At 40.3% G+C, this 24,793-nt stretch overlaps 1 protein-coding gene across 9 annotated transcripts in view; it reads left to right on the forward strand.

Annotated features, from left to right (window-relative positions):
• GTDC1 (glycosyltransferase like domain containing 1) overlaps window positions 1-24,793 on the forward strand; it is a 421,645-nt gene that overhangs the window by 20,209 nt on the left and 376,643 nt on the right. For 3 of the 9 annotated variants that reach the window (XM_058434260.1, XM_058434257.1, XM_058434266.1), the window contains exon 1: window positions 22,951-23,159. The exons of 1 other annotated variant lie outside the window; for it this stretch is intronic. The gene's annotated coding sequence lies outside the window, so the exon portion shown is untranslated. Of the gene's footprint in view, window positions 1-9,619; window positions 9,731-22,950; window positions 23,160-24,793 lie in introns of those variants that run through there. 5 more of the 9 variants (XM_058434265.1, XM_058434269.1, XM_058434259.1 and 2 more) reach the window with 4 other exon arrangements.

The following is a 24,793-nucleotide window of genomic DNA, read 5'->3' on the forward strand; positions in this document are numbered from 1 at the left end:
GTTATGGCATCATTTCATGTAAAACATTTGATATGGTCTTACTCTTTCAGTATACAGAGACAAATGTGGGTGCAAACCTTTCAGAGGGGAATATAATATCTGTTAAAGAGGGTCAGATAGTTTTATGCAAGTTAATTTTCAAAAGCAATCAGATCTTGAAAAGTTCTGATGATAGGCTACACCAACTGGCATTTTCTCAAATATTCTACTGAAAGAAAAGAGGGAAGCTTGATAACATCAAGATCAGCTTCCCTTTTGTAAAGTCTTCTTAAATCATAACTTCTTTTCTATAGGAACAAAAGCAGCATGGCCTAATTTCAAAATGGGGACAAATAAATACTAAATAGAACTGAAAAACATTTCAATGGGTGCATTTCATATGGTTCTTCCACTCGACTCCAGGAATGTTATGTGGATTTGTTCAGTGAATTATTGAAAAAGCAACAGGAAAAAGAATACAGTACATTTTTTTTTTCTATTTGGTCTGTGAATTAAGGGAAAGGTGATGTGTTAAAACATAAGAAATGTTATTAACTCTACTCATGGGAGAAGCAAACTGTAGCTACCTTATGTATTGTTTCAAAAAAAGATTTGAGGCCGCCATAAGATTGGTTAGTATGGGCATAGTAACTGACAAAAGAGTTTCTGTAGTGCTTGAGAACCCATGAAAAGCAAATGTTCCCTGCCCTTTCTTTATGTGCATATGTAGCTTTCAAACAGTGATTTTGAAATGGTTCAATAGCAAAAACTGGCCTTCTGCTGTCAGAGAGAATGCTTCAGGGGTAGATCAGCAAATAGTATAGATCAGTGACTTCTGCCAAGTGTACGGCCTCTATAGAAGTTGTTTTTCCATCACTCATCCCCTCCATCAAAGCTTTGTGATTCATCCTTCCCATAGGTGCTGGACCCAGGTGTGTGAGGGCAGAGCCCAAAGTACACAGAAGAGGAAGTCTCTTTGTTTCAGCATTGCACACATCTGTGCAGTAACAAATGGAAAGAATTAGTGAATAATGTCACAGAAATTTAGTTGATGCACTTAAGAAGTAAATTTTAAGCAACAAATACAAATAAGTAATCAATCCACTTCTGATTGGCAATGGACATGGAACCATATCCATCTGAGAGCCCAAATGATGGAATATTAATGATACATGGCCATGTTGGAGAAAAGAAGAGGATTTAGGCATGGCAAGGACAAAGGTATTTTATCTAGATATAGTAGGCTAAAGATTTTACTAATTCTTTAAGCGAGATTTGGAAAGTAAAGGCAGAATTGAACTACATAAAGAGCACTTTTTTGTATCATACAATACATTATTTGTGATTTCTGTATATCGATTTGTACTTAAATGATTTATTTAGTAAATTACATTGCTCCTTCTATTATCCTTTGCTACCTGTTTACAGTGCAAAGTTAAAAAATGTTTCTGCAGTTGTGAAAGAGAAATAGCTAAATCAGGTTGTGTTTGCCACGATAGGTTCACAATGCTAGTGTAGCAAATGACACCTGAGCTCTTAAACTGTTAACGGTTTACTTTTCACTCATCAGAAGTCTCTTGAGGGGTCTAGTTGCTCTCCAGGCCCATTCCCAGGGATGCAGGGCTGCTTTTTTCTTATAGCTACACCATCTGGAAAATGGGACTTCCAGGAACACAGAGGTGAGGAAAGGGGGAGTGCTCTTAAGAACCTACAGCTGGCTGGGCGCAGTGGCTCATGCCTGTAACCCCAGCACTTTGTGAGGCCTGGGCGGGCGGATCTGTTGAGGTCCGGAGTTCAAGACCAACCTGGCCAACATGGCAAAACTGCGTGTCTAGTAAATACGCAAAAATTAGCCGGGCATGTGGTGTGCTCCTGTAGTTCCAGGTACTCGGGAGGCACTGAGAATGACTTGAACCCAGGAGGAGGAGGTTGCAGTGAGCTGAGATCGGGCCACTGCACTCCTGTCTGGTTGACAGAGGGAGACTCTGTTTCAAAGAAAAAAAAAAAGAAACTAGAGCTGGAAGCAATACTCTTCATTCCTCCGCAAGCCCATTGGTTACTACTAGTTACGTGGCCCCAAGCTAATGACATGAGAGGGTGGAAACTGTAAGGGAGCCATGTAATATTTGGTGGACACCACTGTTCCTGTGGCATCTGATTACTACAAGTAAGATCTGTGCTCAGAATGGCCAGACATGGTAAGCAATACCTCCTCTAGAGTTCTTTCTTGAACTGCAGAAAGCATAAAATCATGGAGGAGCTTGTAGAAAGGGTACATTTCCAGGCCCGTATGTATAGTTCAGTTTAATAGGGTTGAGATGGGACTAGTGTTTTAATCAGGCATATCCTATTAAGATACGTGTGCTGCATGGTACACACAGAAAGAAGACTCTGCATTGAGATGCAACATAAAATTATCTTTAGGGGACTGGAATGCAAAGAAAATGAAACTAAAATTCAAAAACAAGTCTCCTGGGAAAGTCAGAGTCAACCTTCTGTTCCACTGGGAGTCCATTCTGCCCCATCGTCCTGGAAAGTTCAACAAATATCCCACCAGTCCTTTGCAGGTATGAATGCAATACTGCTAAAATCTCTATGTGGAAGATAATGATGGACTAGGGCCTTTGTCCAGGCTTCTTACTTTCTCATCAAGATGTCTTCTTCTTTTGCCATTTGCTCTTCTACTTGACTTGGAGAAAAAGCAATAATGGAAAACATGATGTCTGCTTCTTCTCAAAGCTGTAAAATAGGGTATTTCCCTATTTTTCTTTTCCTCTCAGATTGTTACCAAGGCATCGTGCTCATTAGTAGTTATTCTTTGGAGAGAAAATTAGAAGAAAAAAATTAGATGATAATATGGGTAATTTTAAGTGTAGGCATGCACAAAAACTTCTTGAAAATCAGGTTGCGGTCTGTGTTCTTATTTTAGATGTGCCCCTGTTAACTTTTTCTCAATAAACAGGTGCATACACTTCCCCAAGCTGTCACTGGTGTTTATTTAGCCTGTATGCTTCAAAATCTACTGATGGATAATACCCAACCAGCTTGAAGCTTGACTTTCAAAAACCAGAGACTTGAAGTTTTAATGAGATTTTCTTAAAGTGTGGTCCAATGAATTTGTTAGGAGCATCTCTCTCAAAGATACCATAAGAGTATCACATTTGTATGTTAATTTTAGTTCAACAAATAGGAAAAATGATTATGAGTAATAGCTCTCAGCTTTCAGATAGTTCTTTTCATGTTCAAAGTGCTTGACAAACATTAATTAAATCACTGGCAGTCAAATTAGATAAATATGTTCTCTGTATGTGCATAGCTGTACCTCCCATGCACACAGTCTTCTAAATCACATCACAGCAGATCAAACAATTTTTTTTTTTTTTTTTTCTTGCCATCTGAACTTGGTTGGCTGACACTGATTCCAAGCAACAGATAATTGCTGGAAGGGCTAATCATGAGGAGAGATTATGTAAGCTTTCTTTGGTTTTAAACGAAAACATGAATTTATCCTTGATAAAAGGTACAGGATGAACCACAGTATGAAACACTTCTGTCTCTAGGCCGTAAGGTAACAATGACAAAGCAAATTCTCTCGCATTATAGTGTTGGAATAGCTAAACCCTAATTTAAAGAGATCATTTCATCAACAGAGTACATTTTATGCTTCCTGGGCTACTGATGTTTTTGGCCTCTTTCAGCACCAATAACAAGAAGGCTTTTAAAGCTAAATATGGTGTTGATTTCAGCAATATGGTAATTGTTCATTAATGCTAAGGATCCTTGGTCACTACTGACTTGAGAAGCACTTGGGCCGGCAAGTTAAACATAGTAAATTTCATAATTATTTTTAGAATCACTTACACTTATTTTTCCTTCATTGAATTTAATGAAGTTTTCCAAACCATCCCAAGAGATCAACTGGCCCCAGTGGATCTTAAAATGAAGTATATTCCAAATAAAAAAGAGTGCTAATAGCATTTCATTTTTCAGTAACACCTAACAAATTAACACACTCTACCCACCGACATCATACAATCGGGAGAAGGCATGCACATGCATGTGTGGACACAGCTTAGCCAGAGGCAGGCTTGCTTTCCTTGAGGTGCTCAATTGCATTGCTACAAATGGAGGGTCTTTAGGTTTCTCCTTCCACTCTGCCAAACTAGTTTCGTCTGTTTCTAAGGAAGAAAAGTAATCATTGTCTGGCAGTTGGCGGGGCAAAAGAACATCTAGTTCAACTGAGTTGTCTTCTTCCAGGCTGCAATAGTTGCACTTGGAGTCATGGTATCTGTATATGTGCATCTCACAGAATGGTATTAGTTTCTCTTTATAAGCCTAATGTCTGGGTGATTCTCCTTCTTTATTAATGAAAATCTGGAATTCAGTGACAATGTGTGATGTGTCTGAGGTCCAACCCAGAGCCCACATGGTTTAGACTTAACAAATGGCAATAATGGAGCCATAACTGATATGATACTACATTTGCCTCAGTGTTTCTACAGTTAGCTTCTTGCCATATCTCAGGAATAAAAGTAAACTTTCTGTAATTACGTTTAGAGCAAGGAGTCATTGATGTGACTGCATTTTGGCCCAGAAAAGCATATCAGACACATCTCTAATACATTTGTTTTCCCCTCAGTATGGAGAAAAAAAGTTAGACTTGATGGGAGCATTTAAATGGATTTAGAAATTCAACAGTATTTGGGCTGGGCGCGGTGGTTCATGCCTGTAATCCCAGCACTTCGGGAGGCCAAGATGGGCAGATCATGAGGTCAGGAGATCAAGACCATCCTGGCTAGCATGGTGAAACCCCGTCTCTACTAAAAATACAAAAAAAAATTTAGACAGGCATGGTGGCACACACCTGTAGTCCCAGCTACTTGAGAGGCTGAGACAGGAGAATCGCTTGAACCTGGGAGACAGAGGTTGCAGTGAGCCGAGATTGCACCACCACACTCCAGCCTGGGCGACAGAGCCAGACACCAAGAAGAAAAAAAAAAATTCAATAGTATTTCAAAATGTAAATGGCCTTAAAGGGCAAATAAAATACACATATCCTTTTGCACACTTTGATTTGTACTGGTTTTTATAGTCAGAAAGTTCACTGCTTCCCTTTCCTCACTTCTTACCTCCTCATTCTATGGAAACTCTTCTCTTGGAGTTCACATGTGACATCTTGTTGCTAAGTATACTAGCTTTTCTTTGATACAAATTCTCCTTGACCTTTCTCCTACATTGGACACTATGGACTCTTTCCAACCAATACTGCCTACCACTCCTCTGAAATACCCAATACTCAATTTTGACCATTTTAATCTTCCTTGCTAGCCTTGCCATCAACCTTGCCTACCTCACATCGCCACCTGCCTGGATTATTATGCAGGCTTCCATCTGGTCTTCCAGGTCCTAATTTCTCCTTCCTTGAATCCAGAATGCCAAAGTGACTAATCTTCCAAATATCTATATATCTATATATAGATATTTAGTTTTTTTTTTTTTTTTGAGATGGAGTCTCGCTCTGTCGCCCAGGCTGGAGTGCAATGGCACGGTCTTGGCTCATTGCAAACTCAAGCAATTCTCCTGCCTCAGCCTCCTGAGTAGCTGGGATTACAGGCATGTGCCATCATGCCTGGCTAATTTTTGTGTTTTTGTAGAGACAGTTTTACCATGTTGGCTAGGATCGTCTTCAACTCCTGACCTCAGGTGATCTGCCCACCTCGGCCTCCCAAAGTGCTGGGATTACAGGCGTGAGCCACCGCGCCTGGCCCAAATATCCATATCTTAACCTGACCTCAAAATCCCTTCTTACCCACAAGGCCTTACTTACCTCCCCTGCTTCCTTTCCTTCACGTTCCTCCTAGCTCCGTACACTCCAGACACACTTGGCTTTGTTATAGTGTTAAATGCACAAAGTTTAACCCCTTCTTAGGGCTCTACACTGGCTTACTGTCCACCTGAACTACTCCTCTCTGGATCATCCATGACTGGTTGTTTCTTTCATTCAAGTGATAGTTTAAGTGTTCCTCAGAAAGGTCAGTCCTATCCCCCTACACATACATTCGGACACCTTTGCCCTTTATTTTCTTCAGAGCATTTTTTTTTTTTTTTTTTTTTGAGACGGAGTCTCGCTCTGTGTCACCCAGGCTAGAGTGCAGTGGTGCGATCTCGGCTCACCGCAAACTCCGCCTCCCAGGTTAACGCCATTCTCCTGCCTCAGCCTCTCAGAGTAGCTGGGACTACAGGCACCCTCCACTACACCTGGCTAATTTTTTGTATTTTTAGTAGAGATGAGGTTTCACCGTGTTAGCCATGATGGTCTCGATCTCCTGACCTCCTGATCCGCCTGCCTCGGCCTCCCAAAGTGCTGGGATTACAGGTGTGAGCCACTGCGCCCGGCCCAGAGCACCTGTTACTCTTATAGTTGTATACTTACTTGTTCTTCTCTGTCTCTCCTGAACAGAATGTAACCTCAATAGGAATAGGAGCTTTTTATTTTACTAATTTATCTCCAATACCTAGAATGGTGCTTAAAGATTAACAAAAATGTGCTGAATAATGAACTTTATAGATCATATCACTTCCAATCCATTCAACACTATTCCTCCCTGTTTCTATATAAACATACCTTCCAGTCCACATATGCTGTTCTCACTGTCCATGGAATTTACTCTCTATTGTGTCAGGTGCTTTGAACTTTTTTCTTCAACCAGATTGTAAAGCTTCTGAAAGGCAGAGGCCCTTCCCTTTTTATACTTTTCTAGGCTTCCACACCTAGCAGAGTTCTGAGTAGAAACATACCAAAGTGCATTTGGTACTTATTTAACAAACACTTATTGATTTATTTTCTACTGTAATATTATATGGTGGATTACTGAGCACTTTCACATCAGTCGGGCTGAAGTAGAAATAAAAATTAGCTGACCATAAAACACCAGCAGGGATAGGAACAGGGTGAGCAAATTTCCTTTTTAACCTGCTAATTCTATTTAAACAGTAAACTACGGTTTTCTGGAATGAGTTTGTGACGATGAGATTCTACCTTGGGAAAATGTCTGGCTTCCTTATCTATCAATTTAGAGGGTGTACCAGTGAGTGTTGATCATCTCCCAACTCTAAGGTGCCAAGGTCTGTATATCCTGTTACTGACTCTTGCCACAATCCTAAAGTCATCTTGGACTTCATTCTCGTCTTTGATTCTTACATATACTCAGTGAACCCAAGTCTTTCCTTAGTTGCATTTATGACCAACGATTCTTTTAAATTCTATTTGCCTCATTGGAACTAGACAAGGTTATGGTCCCCCTGTCTTGTCCTCCTTTCCCCGTTGTAAGTCCACTCGGATGATTTCCTATTAGAATAAATATCTCAGGCTCACATTTAGGCCCCTTATCAATGATCCTACTCTATTATTTCAGCTAGTTTTCTGTTGTTTCTAAAATGAATCTCCTGTTTCACCTCAGCTGATCTCCTATCTTTTCCTTGGTTATTGATGTGCTTATTTTCTTACCTCCTTTGTTTAAGCAATTTCCTTTACCTTTTTTCTCCGTAAGGCAACCTAAATTCGAAATTTCACTTTCTGTCCTTTTTTGTTGTTATCGTTAAGAGGTCTTCCCTTAATTTACATGGATTATTTTCCATCTTAAAATTGGTAATTTACAATCGAATCCTTCATTAGTAGTGTTGAATTATCATTTTGTGTTTCACATTTTACCTTCCCAGTGATGTTGTAATTTTCTTGGCAATAGGGTCTTAATAATTCTTACAAGTAGGCACAGACCTTGTCACCATCGAGGATGAATGCATTTGGTTGGTTCATGGCTCCGGAGGTCTGGCCAGAATTGCCTGGATCATGCAAACGAATCCTGACTGAGATGAAAGTTGTGCAACAGAAATCCTTGAAACCAGTGGGACAAAACAGCTTCTGACAGAAATACCTTCCTAGCTAATGCCAAGTGCAATTTCATACATCACTCAGACCATGTAGGCAAAGCTGCAAAGTCAAGGAATTTTGATGTTGAATAGCTTTATATAAGTGTTAACTATTAATATGAGCCAGATGCTGGCAGGTACGTGAGACAGAAAGTCTGAGTTTGAACCCTGGCTTTGTTTCCAATTAAGCTGGGTAATATTGGGTAGACAACTTACCCTCTCTGGGCTTCAGTTATTAATCAGATTAAAAAAGAATTAAAAATTTTTTTTCATTTTAAAATGAAAGGATTAGACTCCCAATTATTTTAAGGACCAGTTTAATTATAAAATTATGTAATTCTATTTTTAAAACAATGAAATGGCAGCCATAAACTTCAGGATTTTTCAGATATTGTGGTTTGATTTAGAATTTTTCCATTTTACAATGGGTTTATCTGGATGTAACCCCATGGTAAGTTGAGGAGCTTCTTATGACTTATGATGGGGTTACGGTTTCTACTGAATGCATATACATTTCATATCATCCTGAAGTTGAAAATATTGGAAGTCAAGGACCATCTGCTGTATTGCTAGCATTAAATGCAATTTTGGTTTACAATATTTTTAACCTACATTGTGTTTATTGGGAAGTAACCCCATCGTAAGTGGAGAAGCATTTTGTATTTTATTCTGTGTAATAGGATTTACTAGTTTCATATGTAGTCAGAACACTCACTTTCAGGGTTTGACATTTACTCTTTTCTGTTTCTCAATTTGTGTGAAAGTGGATGGACAGATGGTTTATTAGGCTTTCAAATGCTTACAATGCTGTTGTTCAGTTCAACAATGGTTTTAAACTTTGTCCACACAGAGTTGGATTTTGTTTAGAACGGAAGATAGTTTCGACGCATCAATTTAAGGATAAGAATGTTTACTCACATAACTTAAAGCAACTTGTGGATATAACTACACAGGCCTAATCGATTTCCTTTATTTTGGTATGTTTCTTAACTCATTTCCGCATCACAGCCTAACTCTTCCAAGCTGCAGTTTTAAAAATGAAGTTACTTAATAAACCAGACATCCAGTTATATTTGCATGCTTTGCCTTCTCCAGTCATTTAACCTACAACCTCCTTCCAGATACAAAATCCTTTACTTTAGAAAGGATCCTTTACTTCAGAAAGGAATTTAAAGAAGGGACACATTCCTCATTTTACAGTCAAGAACACCTGGGACTTCCTGGTACTCTTTCTACTATGTATTCTATAAATAAAAGAGCTAAAGTGAAATTAGGTCGCAGCGAAAAAACATCCAACATTTGTGAATTTTAAGCCCCAAAAGAAAATCCCATTCCTTGAAATTCAAGTGGCAATGAGAATATTATTGCATAAGGAAAATATAGATGGAACTATGCAAGTCAAAAAAAGGTCTCCACTGCTGTCGCTTTGCTTTGTGATTTTTAATTACTCAGTGTGACTCTCTTCGCGTAAATGGGACCGCGAACATGCAATTATGGAATACTCAAACTGCATCATTAGTGTGTGGAGTAGTCAGAACCGAAAGGACGCGAAAAACGGAGATAAAGGAAAGCATGAGCCTTGCCAGGAGGGAATCGAGGGGGTCCAGAGGGAGGGATATTAAGAGGCATTGGCAAAGCAGCTGTGGAGGAGGTACGGGCTGCAGAGCAAGTAGAGGTGTCGGCAAGAGAGCCGGGAACCCGCACAGGGGCCCTGAGGCTCTAGCAGGCCGGGGAGTAGACCGGGAAAGGAGATGCAACGGGCCGGCTGGAAAACTGCAGCAGGAATCCGAGGTCGACCAGACCTTCCAGAAAGAAAGAGAAGGTGACTATGCGAGCTTAGAACAGGACTAGGAGGTTGGGGAAAGACTACGAAAAAGGTGAAGGGGCGGCCAGGGTGCTGACGAGATAGGAAAGGGCGCGCAGGGAGGTGGGGAGCAGAGCGAGGCCGGGGACAGTGGGCAGGTGCGAGGAGCCGAGCCCGCAGGCCGGGGCGGACCGACTCGCGCGGGCGGGAGCGGCCGCTGACTCAGGGACCTTGCGCCAGCAGAGTCCGGGCGGCGCAGAGAGGCGGAGCCTCGATTGCGCGGGCGGGCCGAGGGGCGGGACCAACGCCTGACGCGCCCGGAGGCCGCGGGCAGGGAGGGGCGGCGGCATCCGCGGCGGCCGCGGGGGAGGGGCACGGCGTCAGCGCGTCGCCGGCTGGGCCGCGCCGGTGGCCAGGAGGGAGAGACAAGGAGGAGGAGGAGGAGGAGGTGAGTAGGCTCCGGGCTGGGTAGCCGCGCGGGCCGGCGGGGAGGCGGGGAGCGCGGCCCCTCCCCTCCCCGGCGCCCGCCTCGCGGGGCCGCGCTGCGCGGAGCTCCCAGAGGGGCAGCAGCGGCGGCTGCGGCGCGGGGAGCCGGGGGCGGGGGGTGTGGGGGAGGCGGAGCTGAGAGCTGCGCGCTTCCCGGGCGCACGCGCTGCGCTGCCTGCGCCGCCGTCCGCACCGCGCTCGGAATGGGGCGTCCAGGCCGTGGCGTTTTGTTCCTTCTGCAAACTGGTCGTGTTCGAATTGCGTTTTCTTGGTGCCTCCACGTCGTGCGTGCTGGTTTTCCGCAGCCCGGCGCTCCGCTTCTTCCTCGCGCAGGCTGCGAGGACGGGTGGGGGCACGTCGCCCTCGCGCGGGAGAAGGGAGGCCGGGCGCCCGGCTTGGCCCGAGTTGGCCGGGGTGCTTCGCCGACCACCAGGCTGCCCGGCGCTTGGCCCCTTGCGGTGCGAGCCCCAGGCCTTCCTGAGGGAAAGCTTCGCTTCTGGCTCCTAGTCGCCCTCAGTTACCAGACCTCCCCAGCGCCCCACTCCCCTCTGCCAGCCGAGTGTGAAGACCCTCACTGTGCCCCCCACCCCGGAATCCCTCGTCTGAGGATTAAGCACATAACTTCCCATTTTCATCGGGATCCAGACAATCCCATTCTGTCCAGGTGGAAAGATTCTCTGAATTTAAGTCTTGGGAATGCAGCAGCGAAATTTAACCTTTAGTCCCGAAGTAGTTTTTTTGCCTTCTCTCGCACATACAACTTTTAGAGTCTTCTGACAACTGTGCTGCTTTAGGTTATCTTGAGATTAAGTTAATGCCTTGAGGCCGTGTGATGGGAGGTTCAAAGAGAAGGCTTTTACAGCTTTGCTTCCACCTGTATCGCAGTTTGAAATGGAAAACGTGAGTTGATGATGATTTTCCATACGAGATGGATTTCAGTTTGCAGCCCCGGCTGCCGTGGCTCACTTGGTTATTTGGTGCCTACCCCTGAAGTTGATTTTAAAGCTTAAAGTAGTGGTTAGGTAAAGGAGCTGCTGAAAAAGTTGTTCAGTACAATTCAATAGAGCCATTCTATTGGCTTCTATTAACCTGTTTAACCTTAAGCTTTAACCATGACAGGAGTTTCATGTAGGAACCCACATATCAAGTGAAATGTTGAATTTTAATTAGTGCGTTCCAGGTCTGACTTGGATTAGATTCTTCTCGGCTCCCACTCCCTTTTGGTATACATTTTCCTTAGGGTCCTGTACTGTATTTAATGAAACAGTTTTAGTATTGAGGGTTAGAGAAGTACCCCTTGAATCACGAAACTTTCTTTGACATGCTTGAAAACAATGAGTAGGTAAAATCTGAAGCATGATACTTGCAATAAGGTAGGAAATAGTAAGTTTTTTAACATCACCAGTTCGCAAAGGTTAAAATGGCTTCTTTAGTCTTGATTTGAAAATTGTGTTGACATTTTAATCTTATGCATCACAGAAGTACAGAATTTTCGATCTGTAAGGGACATTAGCAGTATAATCCAATCCCATTATTTTATAGAGAAATTAAGAATCGAAGACAGTTTCTTGATGAGATTTAGCAGGAGCTGAATAGAACTAGTAGTCTTAATTAACTAAACACTTAACTAGGTAATTCAGACCTCTTCTATTCTTGTACTAAAGTTTGTTTGATTATGGTATCTTAAAAAGCCAAGTAATTAACTAAATTAAATTTTTTTTCTTAATTTATGATTCGGACCCATTAGATTAAAATGCATAAATTGTACATAGTTAGAAAGTATTTACATTCTATCAGTTTAAACATTACTTTCCAGTTTTTTTGAATTAGCAATTATCTTGCCCTTCAAGAATCGATTCATATTTTTGATTCGGATAGCCTACGTCACTTCCAGCAGATTGGTATTTTAAGAGTCTTAGAGTTATGGTGTATATAAACCTTGATTTAGTCAGGTATGTTCTGAGAAATGTGTACTTGTGGGAGCATCATAGAATGTACTCACACACCTACATGGTATAGCCTACTTCACACCTAGGCTATATGGTATAGCTTATTAGTCCTGGGCTACATTCCTGTGCAGCATGTTACTGTACTGAATACTGTGCTTAAACACACCTAAACTTAGAAAAGGTACAGTAAAAATACGGTATTATAATCTTATGGGACCACAGTTGTATATTCGATGTTTTGTTGACTGAAATGTCATGTGATGCATGACTATCACTTAGGAAGAGAAATCCCTTCACATGTAATAATCTAATTCCAGCATGCCCAATCTCACATTTCAAAGTGGGCCTCAAATGCATGAGTCCTGAAGTTCTTGCTGTGGTGAGATGAATTTTTTACATCCTACAGCACAGTGTGTAGTGTAGGCATTTAGTAAATACTTGTTGGCCTGTGTGCACTTTCCTGGTAGGCGCTTCGTGAAAGTTCAGCTGTGTCCTACTCATCTGTGTATAACTGTTATCATGTGTAGTGGGTACTCTTTAAATGCTTATGATCTTGTTGGGCTTAATCTAATTTTCGAAGGTAGCAGAGTGCCTGGAAGTCCTGAATCATGATATAGTAAACTTGAAATAACTCAGTTCCTTTTTTGTGTTGAACTAGGTACGCTGGTTAGGTTGAATTCCAATATTGAAAGAGGTAGCAGGTGTCAGATACTTTAGAAAAATTGGGGGAAGAAACTTAACACTGCGAATTTTGTTCTGTAACTTATGTTAGTCACTCTGATATTGGGAAAGAACATTAGTAATAGAACACCTTAGGTGAGCTAAAATAATAGATGTTTCCACGAGAGCAAAGTGTGACAACATGAATTGAGTGACCCTCTGATTGTTACCATAGGCCACATTTTACAATCTTGGTTTTATTTTATAAGGATATGTTTTTCAGCATATAGACCTTTGTAAGGAACATAACTTTCAGAGTTCGGACTACCTTGGCAAATTGTCCCAAATGATATTTTAAATGATTTTAGGTTGTATTTGATATGTTATGCTTCTTGTTGGTATTACATGAAGAACACTGTGTATTCTTTTACTTGTATTCTTACCTCCTCTTCTTCTTTTATTTAATATCAGAATAATAGCATGTTTTTTATTTTTTATTTTTTTGAGGCAGAGTCACACTCCGTCACCCGGGCTGGATTGCAGTGCTGTGATAGCAGCTCACTGCAGCCTCCGCCTCCCTGGTTCAGGCGGTTTCCTGCCTCAGCCTCCTGAGTAGCTGGGATTACAGGAATGCGCCACCACGCCTAGGTAATATTTTTTGTGTTTTTAGTACTGATGGGGTTTCACCATGTTGGCCAAGCTGGTGTCAATCTCCCGCCTTGGCTTCCCAAAGTGTTGGGATTATAAACGTGAGCCACTGTGCCCTGCCTGGTTATTTTTTTTAAAAAACTGAGGAAAATTTTCAAGCATTTCTCTTGGAAGTACAAACCTACACTCCATTCTTTGAATCTCCGGAGTAAAATTTGGGCTGAGCAGTTGCAGAGCCAATTCTATAGGCTGATTCCTAGTTGAACATGTGGAGTCATAGAGGTAATAGCTTTCATAGGGACGTCTTTGAACTACTTTCTTTTTTTTTTCTACTAATATTACTGAAAGCAGTTGTACGGTAGAGTAGGATGGTGTTTAATTTATAGGAAGCGAATCAGCTCACATCTATCATTGCTGGTTCTGATGTCAGTCCTAGTCTGCCTGGCCTACTCACTGCCAGGTCAGTTTCTTCTATTCAGACCGAAGATATTTTAAGACGTCTGTCACCTACAACAGGAAGGATCTGGAATTATTCTGGTGCCCTGAGCATCCATTGCTCACAAAGGTATGCTGTCTCATCATATCCTTGGGATGTACTCAGTTTGCCTGCAAGATTTTCATTTTTAAAGCACTTTTCTCATAAGGAGTTTTGAAATAATGACAAACACCTTAACTGTGTGTGAGGCATGTAGAATATTTCAAAATAGTTATAGATGGAGTTAGGATATAGAATCAGACAATTAGTAAGAATAGCTAGTGCTTTTCCCCTATGCTCTGTAGGATCACACAAGTCATTTAAACAGATGATAATTTTTTTTTGAGTATTTAAAAAATAACCAGAGCCGGGCGTGGTGGCTCATGCTTGTAATCTCAGCACTTTCGGAGGCCAAGACTGGTGGATCACCTGAGGTAAGGAGTTCGAGACCAACCTGGCCAACATGGTGGAACCCCATCTCTACTAAAAATGCAAAAATTAACCGGGCGTGGTGGCAGGTGCCTGTATTCCCTGCTACTCGGAGGCTGAGGCAGGAGAATGGCTTGAACCTGGGCAGCGGAGGTTGCAGTGAGCCGAGATCGCACCACTGCACGCCAGCCTGGGTGACAGAGCAGGACTCCATCTCCAAAGAAAATAAAAAAATAATCAGAGAAGCAATTCCACAGTCTTTCTTTAGCAAGTTATAAATAGTCCATAGAATTTATGTTTCTTGGGTGATTTCTTTTTGTATTCCAGGTCCTTTGTGGAACTGGAACCTTGTCTTAAGCCTGTTTGGGCACCCTAACAGCTTGATCTCCCTCTCCTTGCTATCTCCCCTACCCTTAGGGAGCTGGGACCTATTCTTATCCATAGTTAGGTGGTTGGGGTCTTGCAGAGCCAAGATCCTGTGATACTGTTTTCTGGACTCACACTCACCAGATTGACCCTTTAGATACTGAGATCTAGGCTCCGTGGCTGTTATAATTTGAACCTTTTTGAGGGTCAACATTTCATTTGCATCAGGGACTCTGAGACACCCTGGATTCATCCAGTCATGAGTTAGAACACCTTTCCTGACTAGCCAGCTGTTGGATTCTTTGCTTTCTTAGTGGAGACACTTAAGGGTGTCTCCCATAAATTGGTGATTTGTATGCAGTTCAATGGTAGCTCATTATTTTTCAAGTGTTTAATTTTCTGCCTTTTTCTCTTAGTTTTGAGCTTTCATTTGTTCAGGTATTGGGGTTCTCACGACCCCATGTTTAGGTTCTATTAATTTGCTGGAGTGACAGAACTCAGGGAAACACATTTACTTGTTTATTATAATGGATATTGCAAAGGCGACAGATGAAGAGATGTGGGGCGGGGTATGGGGGAAGGGGTACAGAGCTACCCTGTGATCTCTGAGTGCATCGCTCTCCAGGAACCTCCAGTGTTCAGTTATCTGGAAGCTCTCTGAACTCAGTTCTTTTGGGTTCTTGTGGAAACTTTATGACAGCATTCCTTCCTCCAGGGTATAGAATGGGATCCTCTGTGGGTTGGGGGGCGGGGCGTGGGAAAAGCGATTAGAGTCCTGTCTTGGGGCAGGAGAAGGTCAGAGGCTTTCCCTGGGGCCTAACACACCCAACATTGTAGCAAAAGACTGGATCAAGGGCTGTGGTAGTGATGAGCCAGGAACCGTGCGTGGAATCTTCCTCTCTCTCGCATGTTTCTCTCTCTGTGTGTGGTATGTATAAAATAACATCACAGGTATCTATTACACATTCCTCGAGCATGGTCATTATCTGTCTTTACATCTGGATTGTGTGTACCCCAGGGTTGGAACTGAATCTGTCCAGTTCCCTGGAGGTGTCCTTAGCACTCAGTACAGTGCCTGGCATATAGCAGGTGATACATATAGATTAGATATAAATTTCTGCCAACAATAAGTTCTGTTATCAGTGTGGGAAGCCAGTGTTCATATAGAAGTTTAAAATTAAATCCCAGCACTTTGGGAGGCCGAGGCGGGCGGATCACGAGGTCAGGAGATCGAGACCACAGTGAAACCCCGTCTCTACTAAAAATACAAAAAAAAAAAAATTAGTCGGGCGTGGTGGCGGGCGCCTGTAGTCCCAGCTACTCGGAGAGGCTGAGGCAGGAGAATGGCGTGAACCCGGGAGGCGGAGCTTGCAGTGAGCCGAGATCGGGCCACTGCACTCCAGCCTGGGTGATAGAGCAAGACTCCGTCTCAAAAAAAAAAAAAAAGTTTAAAATTAATTCAAGAAGCTTAGACGTTTCATTGCCATCATTAATACTGGAGAGTCTGTGTTTTTTCTTTTTCTTTTTCTTTTTTTTTTTTTTTGAGACGGAGTCTTGCTCTATCACCCAGGCTGGAGTGCAGTGGCCCGATCTCGGCTCACTGCAAGCTCCACCTCCCGGGTTCACGCCATTCTCCTGCCTCAGCCTCCCGAGTAGCTGGGACTACAGGCGCCCGCCACCACGCCCGGCTAATTTTTTGTATTTTTAGTGGAGACGGGGTTTCACCGTGTTAGCCAGGATGGTCTCCATCTACTGACCTCGTGATCCGCCCGCCTCACCCTCCCAAAGTGCTGGGATTACAGGCATGAGCCACCGCACCTGGCCAAGTCTGTGTATTTTAAATTATAGGCATATCCATGTAAAAAATGGCATCAGTCACCTGACAGGACATTTAATTAAGAAGAAAAGGTATATAATTTTCACTATGTCGTCTTGTAAGGCATTGGAGATTTCAGTTTTTCATGAATTTGATTAATATGTATATATTATCTTATATTTCTTACAATTAGTTTTATTATGAAGAAGTGAGTTTAATGGCCCTATTTTTGTTCATTAGTAATTATATACCAAAGAGTAAATTCTCATTAAAAGGCCCTTAAATGCCTGCTTATAAAGAAGAGAGACCTCTTTGATTTTGTTCTCTATACGATCCCAGTTATTGTATTGAGGCAAGTCATCAAACTCTTTAGTAGTCTAAACCTTTAATTTGGTTTCAGAACAGTAGTCATGTATTGAACACCCAAATTACCATGTCTTTAACAAGTAATGCAAACACTCCTTATTAAAGATGCAATGACTGCAACTTTTTTTGTAAAATTTCTTGCGCTAATTTTTTAAAGAGGACTTTTGAATTAAGTTTCTCGTGAAGGCCAAAATCTTATACTTTTAATGGTAGTGGAGTGTGTGTAAATGTGTAGAGGCGAGGGGGTGGTAATTTTTGTAGTGGTATTTTTAAGTGGACAGTTTACTAATTATGTTGAGGTAAACACTTCACAACTCTAAAAGGAAAACTTCAATTATCTGAATGAAATGAGGTACGTGAACTTAATTCAGATAAGTGGGGGAATCTGTGGTGTAAGTGATGCATGTCAAGGGACATGACCTCAATCTTGATTTTTTTTTCTTTTTTCTTTTTCTATGTATCTGTTAGCTGCTTACGAGATTGTGATTCTTTTAGGTCATGTTAGGAATCATTCATGGGGGAGGTAAAGTTGCTCTATAGTTTTGTTTTTTCTTTGCTACATAGGAATCCAGAGTGTGGTATTCTGTGACGAGTATAATTGCTCATCTCTCCCCTGCACTGCCTGCTGTTTTAGGTGGTACACCGCAGCCTTCCATTTTGTCACCTTCCTGTCAAACGTGTGTGGGACTCCTTAAGAATACAAGTTGTTTGAAATTAAAGCTACAGTCCTCTGTCCAATCTCAAGATGTTTATAATTCCTAAAAGTTGAGTTATAGCAGGTTATAAAAGATATGGGATTGAAGTAGAGGAACCGTGATTCCTTCTCTGTCCTCCTTTGGGTTTAAATATTAAGCAGCTATTTTGCAGTGTAGGCCCTTAAAATAGAAACAAAGGGTTGGGGCATGATGCCTAGCCTTTATAGATCCTAACTTGAAATGAAAATTTTATGGATTGATTAGAGTTTTAGGAAAATGATTATCTGCTGCAAATTACTAAGGTTTGCAGCATTCCTGGGCTCCTGGCATCTCAAAGCTATTGTATAATCTGTGGAGAGCCTGTGTAGGTGTGATGACATTGTCTTCTAGACTTTTTTTTTTTCTTTTTTAAATGGAAGCAAGCATGTCTCAGCCACAGAGTTGTGTACTGACACCTTATAAGTGAATTTACTTTTTTCTTTACTCAAAGCACCTGAAAACATGGCTCTTTATTTTCAGTGTGCACCAGCTTCCTTTTCACCTCTTGGTCTTTAAGATACAAGGTGATTCATATCTTGATTACCTTGGGTAGGTGGATATGATAGCAGCAAGCTCTGTGTCCGGACCTTGTGAGCAATTCTTAGGTCATTGCCTGAGGCCTTCTTAAATATATGCAGGCAATGTGACTGCAGATTTTGGGTTTCACAGTCAGTCCAGATTGATTTAGATTCTGGGCCATTTATGAGCAGCAAGCCTTTGTGGGGAGTTAGTAACTGCTCCAAGTTTCAGTTTTCTCCTATCTGATGGGGGGATTAGTCTTTTTTAGAGTTACCTTTTTTTTTTTTTTTTTTTTAGTAACTTAGTTGTATTAATCTGTTGTCGTATTCAAATAGTGTGAATTAATGAACTATCTAGAGCAAATCATTTTAAAAGGAAGTAGGTTTTGTACTATTTAAAGACAGAGGTAATCAAATTAGTAAAAATCTTTCCAAATAGGGGTCTTACTCAATTGACTTTAAAACTGTATAAGACTCTTGTAGTTATCAGTTTATTTATATACAAATAATACACTCCTGCGTGGTATAGCAAGGCAGAGTATGTATTGTATTCTGTAGTCAGACAGACTTGTATTGGATGATTCATCACTTTCCACTTGGGTAACCTTGGGCAGGATACTTTACACTATTTGCTTCAAAGTTTTAGTCTGTAAAACTAGTAATGAAGATTTAAAGACTAGAGATGTAAAGAACAATAAAGGGTAATAAGAACAATAAAAAGGTGCGGTTGTGAAGACTTAGGAGTAAGGTATGCAAAATACTTGGTTATGCCTGAATCCAATAAATACTCATAGTTGCTGTTGTAACCTTGGACAAGTAACTTCACCTTTCTTCATCACAGGTTTCCTTATCTGTAGCATAAGTATGCAGCTAATAGGTTTAGTATGAGGATTAAATGAGATAATACATGTAAGTGCTCACTAAATATTAATTGCTATTGTTATTTATATAAACAAATTAGACCAATTTTTGAGTTCAAGAATTCATACACATATTTAGTATATTTATTATATGGGGGATATTCACTGTGGATTTGGGGATGGTGACTTATTCATAGCTTTTAGTGTTTCCTTAAGATAACAGTTCACAAATTGTGATGTACAAATCCCTAGGGATCACTGAGACCCTTTGAGGAGTGTCCATGAGGTAAAAACCATTATCATAGTAACCCTAACTTTTTGCCTTTTCTACTGCTTTGACATTTGCCCTGCTGGTGTAAAAGCAATGATCGATGAAACTAAGCATTCTAGAAATTAAATGGCAGTGAGACCCAACTGTACCTAGTAATCATGGTATTCTTCACAGCTGTGCATTCACAGAAAAAAAGAAAAAGCCACTTTCACTTAAGAATGTCCTTGATGAAGTGATAACAATTGCTAATTGATTTAATTTTGACCCTTAAGCATACTTTGTTTTAATATTTGGTGTGATGAGATACGAAATGTGCAAAAAGCATTTCTGCTGCATATCCAGAGTACATTGCCTGTCTAGAGGAAAAACCCATATGTGATTTTTCTTTTTGAGTTGCTAGTGAAACTAGCCAAATTTTGCATGAAGCATCATTTTTACTTGAAAGAATGAATACCAAACTGTGATTATTTAGACTTAGAAATTTGGCAGTCATTTTCTTGAAAATGAACAAAGTGAGCCTGTCACTTCAAGGAAAACAACTGACAGTATTGTTGCCAATGATAAAATTCAAACTTTCAAGTGAAAATTAAAATTTTAGAAAACTTGTGTTACCTGCTGTGCTATTGTCAGCTTCCCAGTACTTAAAAGATTTTCCTGATGAGATGGGTGGTGATTTTAATGAATGTGAGTTTTTGCTATTATATGACAAATTGTGTCAAGATTTGTAATATCTGTATAACTCAACCAATATTTTCAAAGTGACCAGTGTTACAACATTATGGGTGAAAGATCTTTTCAAAAAGCAAGTAACAGAATACAAAGAGTTCATATGTATGAGATTCCATATTTCAACTAACCCTTAAGAAACTCCTACTTGTCAAGTTTTGGTGTAGTATCAAAAAAGAACGTCTACAATTATCTGAATGGGCTGTTAATACATATGCTTCCTTTTCTCTCACTATGTATTTGTGTGAGGCCATTTTTTTTTCATGTAGCTCAATCAAAACAACATAGCACAACAGATTGAATGTAGACACCAATATGAGAATCCAGCTGTTTTCTATTAAGCTAGGCATGAAAGAAATTTGCAAAGCATTTATAACAACATAATTTTTCGCACAAAGCTTTTTTCTGTTTTTGGAAGCTTTTTTCTGTTTTGAAAACATTTTGTTTTCCTAAAATGTATTGTCTTATTACATATGTTATCTTATTAAGTTTTTAAAATAAATTGATAAATACTTAAACTTTTTCTCATTTAATTTCTAACATGGTGAATATTGATCATTATAAGCCACATAAACAAAAGCTCTTGGGAGCACTCAGTAATTTTTAAGAACACAAAGTGGTCCTGACTAAAGAGATTGAAAACTGTTTCTTTAAGGAAAGAAGGCCAGATTCATCAAATGAACAGAGTTCTAAAGTTTTAATCATTTGGGTATTCCTTTGGAATATGGACTTAACATGCCTCTAGTTTCTTTTTCTGGTTATAAGAATGTATCAGTGGACTACTGTGACATTTTCCAAATATTCAGAGGGTAAGAAGGTTTTTGTTTTTAAAATGGATGCTACCTACGTGGTTGCCATACCAAATTGAGATACGGTTAATGGTCATTCTTGTCAGCCTATTCACACTTGATACCACTGTATTGGTTGTGAGGTATACCTGTGGTTTCGGAGCTGTTCACCATGGCAGATTACTTCAGGGTTGTAGTGACTCACTTTACAGAAGAGGCAGGAGGATTGCTTAAGCCCAGGAATTCGAGTCCAGCCTGGTCAACATAGCCAGACCCCATCTCTACAAAAAAAAAAAAAAAAAAATTAGCCTGGTGTGGTGATGTACACCTGTAGTCCCAGCTACTTGGGAGGTTGAAGTGGGAAGATTTCTTGAGCCCAGGAATTTGAGGCTGCAGTGAGCTATGATTGTGCTGCTGCATTCATCCTGGGTGACAGAGTGAGACTCTGTCTCTTAAACAGACAAACAAATAATAAGCCAATTTTCTTTGAAGTCCATACCCTAATCCGTCCTGACATTTTTAAAGCTATTTTCTAGTACCGTCAATCTACAATTTATGACTGCGTTTGTGAATTAACTATCTGCAACAATGTAATATGAATTACAGATGGGTTCTGTAGTGCCATTAATAGTATGAGCGTTTCAGTCTCGTTATGGACTAATTAACATCTTTTTGTGTGGAATTATACTTCTGACTTCTAGAAATCTAGCCAAACACATTTCTCCATTGCAGTCCAGCAGTGGCAGGAAACTCTTCTTTTTCCCTCACAACAGAAACAGGGTTGTTAAAGCTTTAGTGACAGCAAGAGAAGCATTTTGAAGCAATGCTTAAGAGACACAGATATCTTGGGCATCCCGTGTGGGTGGTGGGTGATAGGTAACGCTTTCAGATGAAGCAAGTATAGAAACTTTGGGCCAACTAGCAGTGGTGGAGGGAAAAAAACGGATATTCTGGATACTACTTGGTTGGGTGGGGGTGATATATTCTCTTTTGGAGCAGATGCTTAAACATAAGAGATGTTTTAAGTTGGGTGTTTCTAAGTTGGGAAATCCATCTATATAGATAACATTTTCTTGGGCTCTTGTTATGTGAACTGAACTCAAATAACAAAAACACAGGCCAGTTGGGAGTGTCGAACAAGTCTTTGGCCAGAAGTTTCAATGTAAAATGAAAGTGATGAACTTCAGGGGCAGTCATAACCAGGAGGAACAGTGGAAGCCAAGAGGAATGTTGGAATATGCAGACTGTTCACAAGGTGCCCAAAACAAATCCACCATACGGGATGGCTGTTAGAGCAGGGATAGAACTGATGATCAGCTGGCATAGTTCAAAGAATGCCGTGACTCAGCCCCTTGCCCACATGTCTTTGGCAGGAAATACTGCCAGACTAGGCTGATGTCTAGTACAGGAAGTCCATTACAGAGAATGGTTGATACAAAGCAGAAATTCAGAACCAGGAGAGTTTGGGGACATGGAGCAGGCCAATGTTGGAGAACTGGAATTTGACCTGAAGGTGAGCTCCTTGTCCTCTTGCCTGCCCAAAGTCAATATTAACCCCTTGGACTGAGGCAAAACTGAGCCAAAAGGGAGACTGAAGTGACTAGAGCTGTCTGCATTGTTGTAACAGGTCTGGCCAAACAAATACTTGTTAGTTGAATGGATAGAAGTAAGACAGGGAAACATTATAGTCTTTCCACTTAGGTTCTTCATGTAACATACACTAGGTATCATGTTACTTACTCACCAAAAAAATAATTTAGGCCAGGGGTTTGCAAACTTCTCCTTGGAAGGACCAGGCAGTAACTATTTTAGTCTTTATGGACCCTATGGACTCTTGTACCTACTCAAGTTGGCCACTATAGCCTGAAAGCAGCTGTAGAAACATACCTAAATGAAAGAATATAGCCATGTTCCAATAAAGCCTTATTTATGGAAGTGGAAATTTAACTTCATATAATCTTCACATGTCACAAAATACTAGTCTTCTTAAAAAATCTGTTTTTCAACCATTTAAAAATATAAACCCATTCTTAGATCATAGATGTACAAGAACAGGTTGCATGCTGGATTTCAGTGCCCAGGCAATAGTTTGTTGACCCTTTTCAGGCAAATAAATTACTGTCAGTCATGATGCTGAAAGCTTAGCAGTGCTGAGATAGATGTTTTATAGGACAATGCTGTTGGTGACACTGTCTTATTTTATAGGTGACACTGATGATAAAAATCCATCCAAGAATTTAGATGTGACATCTGCAGCAGGTTCAAATCTCTCAGCTGTGAGACAAACTGGATACTTCCTAAGGATTGCCATCTATTATGCACAGAGAGCCAAAATCCGTTACTGAAATTGTCTGGGTGAGCCGCCTGCAGGGTCCAGTGATGCACTGGTAGACAAAGGAGTTGAAAAAGAAGTCTGGCATATTCTTTGGATGTCTGGCAGAGTGTGACACCAGTATGGCACCAAGCCCTACTATGATTCCAAGGACTTCAGGACTAAATATATATATATATACGTGTATATTATATATATATACATACACGTATATATATATATACATGTATGTATATATATATATACACGTATATATATATATACGTGTATATATATATATATATAAGTGAAAAAAATTTTTGGTGGTATTGGTGTGGTTGAAGTAAATTTGAGCTTTACTTGGGGAATGTGTATTATATTATCATTCCATAATGTAATTGCTTTGGTAATCAAGCTTTAAAGATCTTATATTTATGAAACTCATATAGTTATCACCTTTTAGTATTGGGTTATCTCACTGTAAGGGAAATACAGTAAAGAAAAACCTCTGTTGACTAAAAGGGTTAATTTCAGGACTATGATTTTCATGTGGAAGTGTTTGCTTAGGGGATTCTTGAAATTTTGCCTTCATCTAGAGTATTTAAAATGTTTCTATTTGCAAAAAGCTATTATACTCAGAATTTTCTAGGAAAACATCCTTTTCAGTGGACTCTTCAATAGTAAAGAATCATACTGTACGGTATTAGTGTCCATAGAACAGTTGAATTCATAAATTAATATTTTTAGACCTATCAACTAAATTAAATTCACTTAAAATGATTTGGCAAGCAGGTATGAACTGAAAATAAACCTGTGTATTTTTGTTTTTTAGAAGTATTGAATCAGAAGAAATTGGAACATCAAAGTATTCTCTGAACCAAATTGATGTTTTGTTTGGTTGAGAGTCCTTGCTTTTGGTATACTATTTATACCAGTAATAGAGGATTTGAAAGCAGTGCTGGGAAATGAGGTGCATGGATTCTCTCAATGTCGAATCCCATTTTTTTTCCCTCACTGAATCTTCAGCATTTTTAAATCTTAGCATTCAACAAAAACTCTACAGCCTAGATATAAACCATAGATTACTTTTTATATAGCATATACAGTTCATCAACAAACGGTAAAGGTTCCTTCATGACTTACCTTGAAATCTTTATTCAAAGGATATACTATTCAGTTTGTCAGTGTGCCACTGCCACCACTGCATGTTTTTGGTCAGAGTGCAGTGCAACTAACATCGCCATCCTGCTAGGAAAAAGATCTGCAGGTTGCTGGATAGTGGAAGTTGCACACATCTAATTTACAAGTCAGATTAGAGATCAGAATCTTACAATAGCTTTATGTGGAATTGATTTCATTTCATGGTTTTTAAGCTGTTTTTTCATTGAAGCAATGCCTGTAACTGAAAGACAGGTGTGTTGTAGCATTTGAATACCTTAAACTCTTTTGAATCTGGAATGAAAGGGATGTTCTGGATTCTAAAACTCAGAGATTTTGAATTAAATGCCACCATTCATTTATCGTGCCATAATTGAACTACCTTGAGAACTGAATTTGGAATTACTGTGATTAATATTTGGAAAGCTTTGCCATTTTCAAATATAAGTCACTTTAGGAAGGGCCACAGTTTGTGTGTGTGTGTGTGTGTGTGTGTGTGTGTGTGTGTGTGTGTGTGTGT

The sequence above is a fragment of the Hylobates moloch genome, unplaced genomic scaffold (genome assembly GCF_009828535.3).
Source record: "Hylobates moloch isolate HMO894 unplaced genomic scaffold, HMol_V3 SCAFFOLD_24, whole genome shotgun sequence".
Lineage (NCBI taxonomy): Eukaryota > Metazoa > Chordata > Mammalia > Primates > Hylobatidae > Hylobates > Hylobates moloch.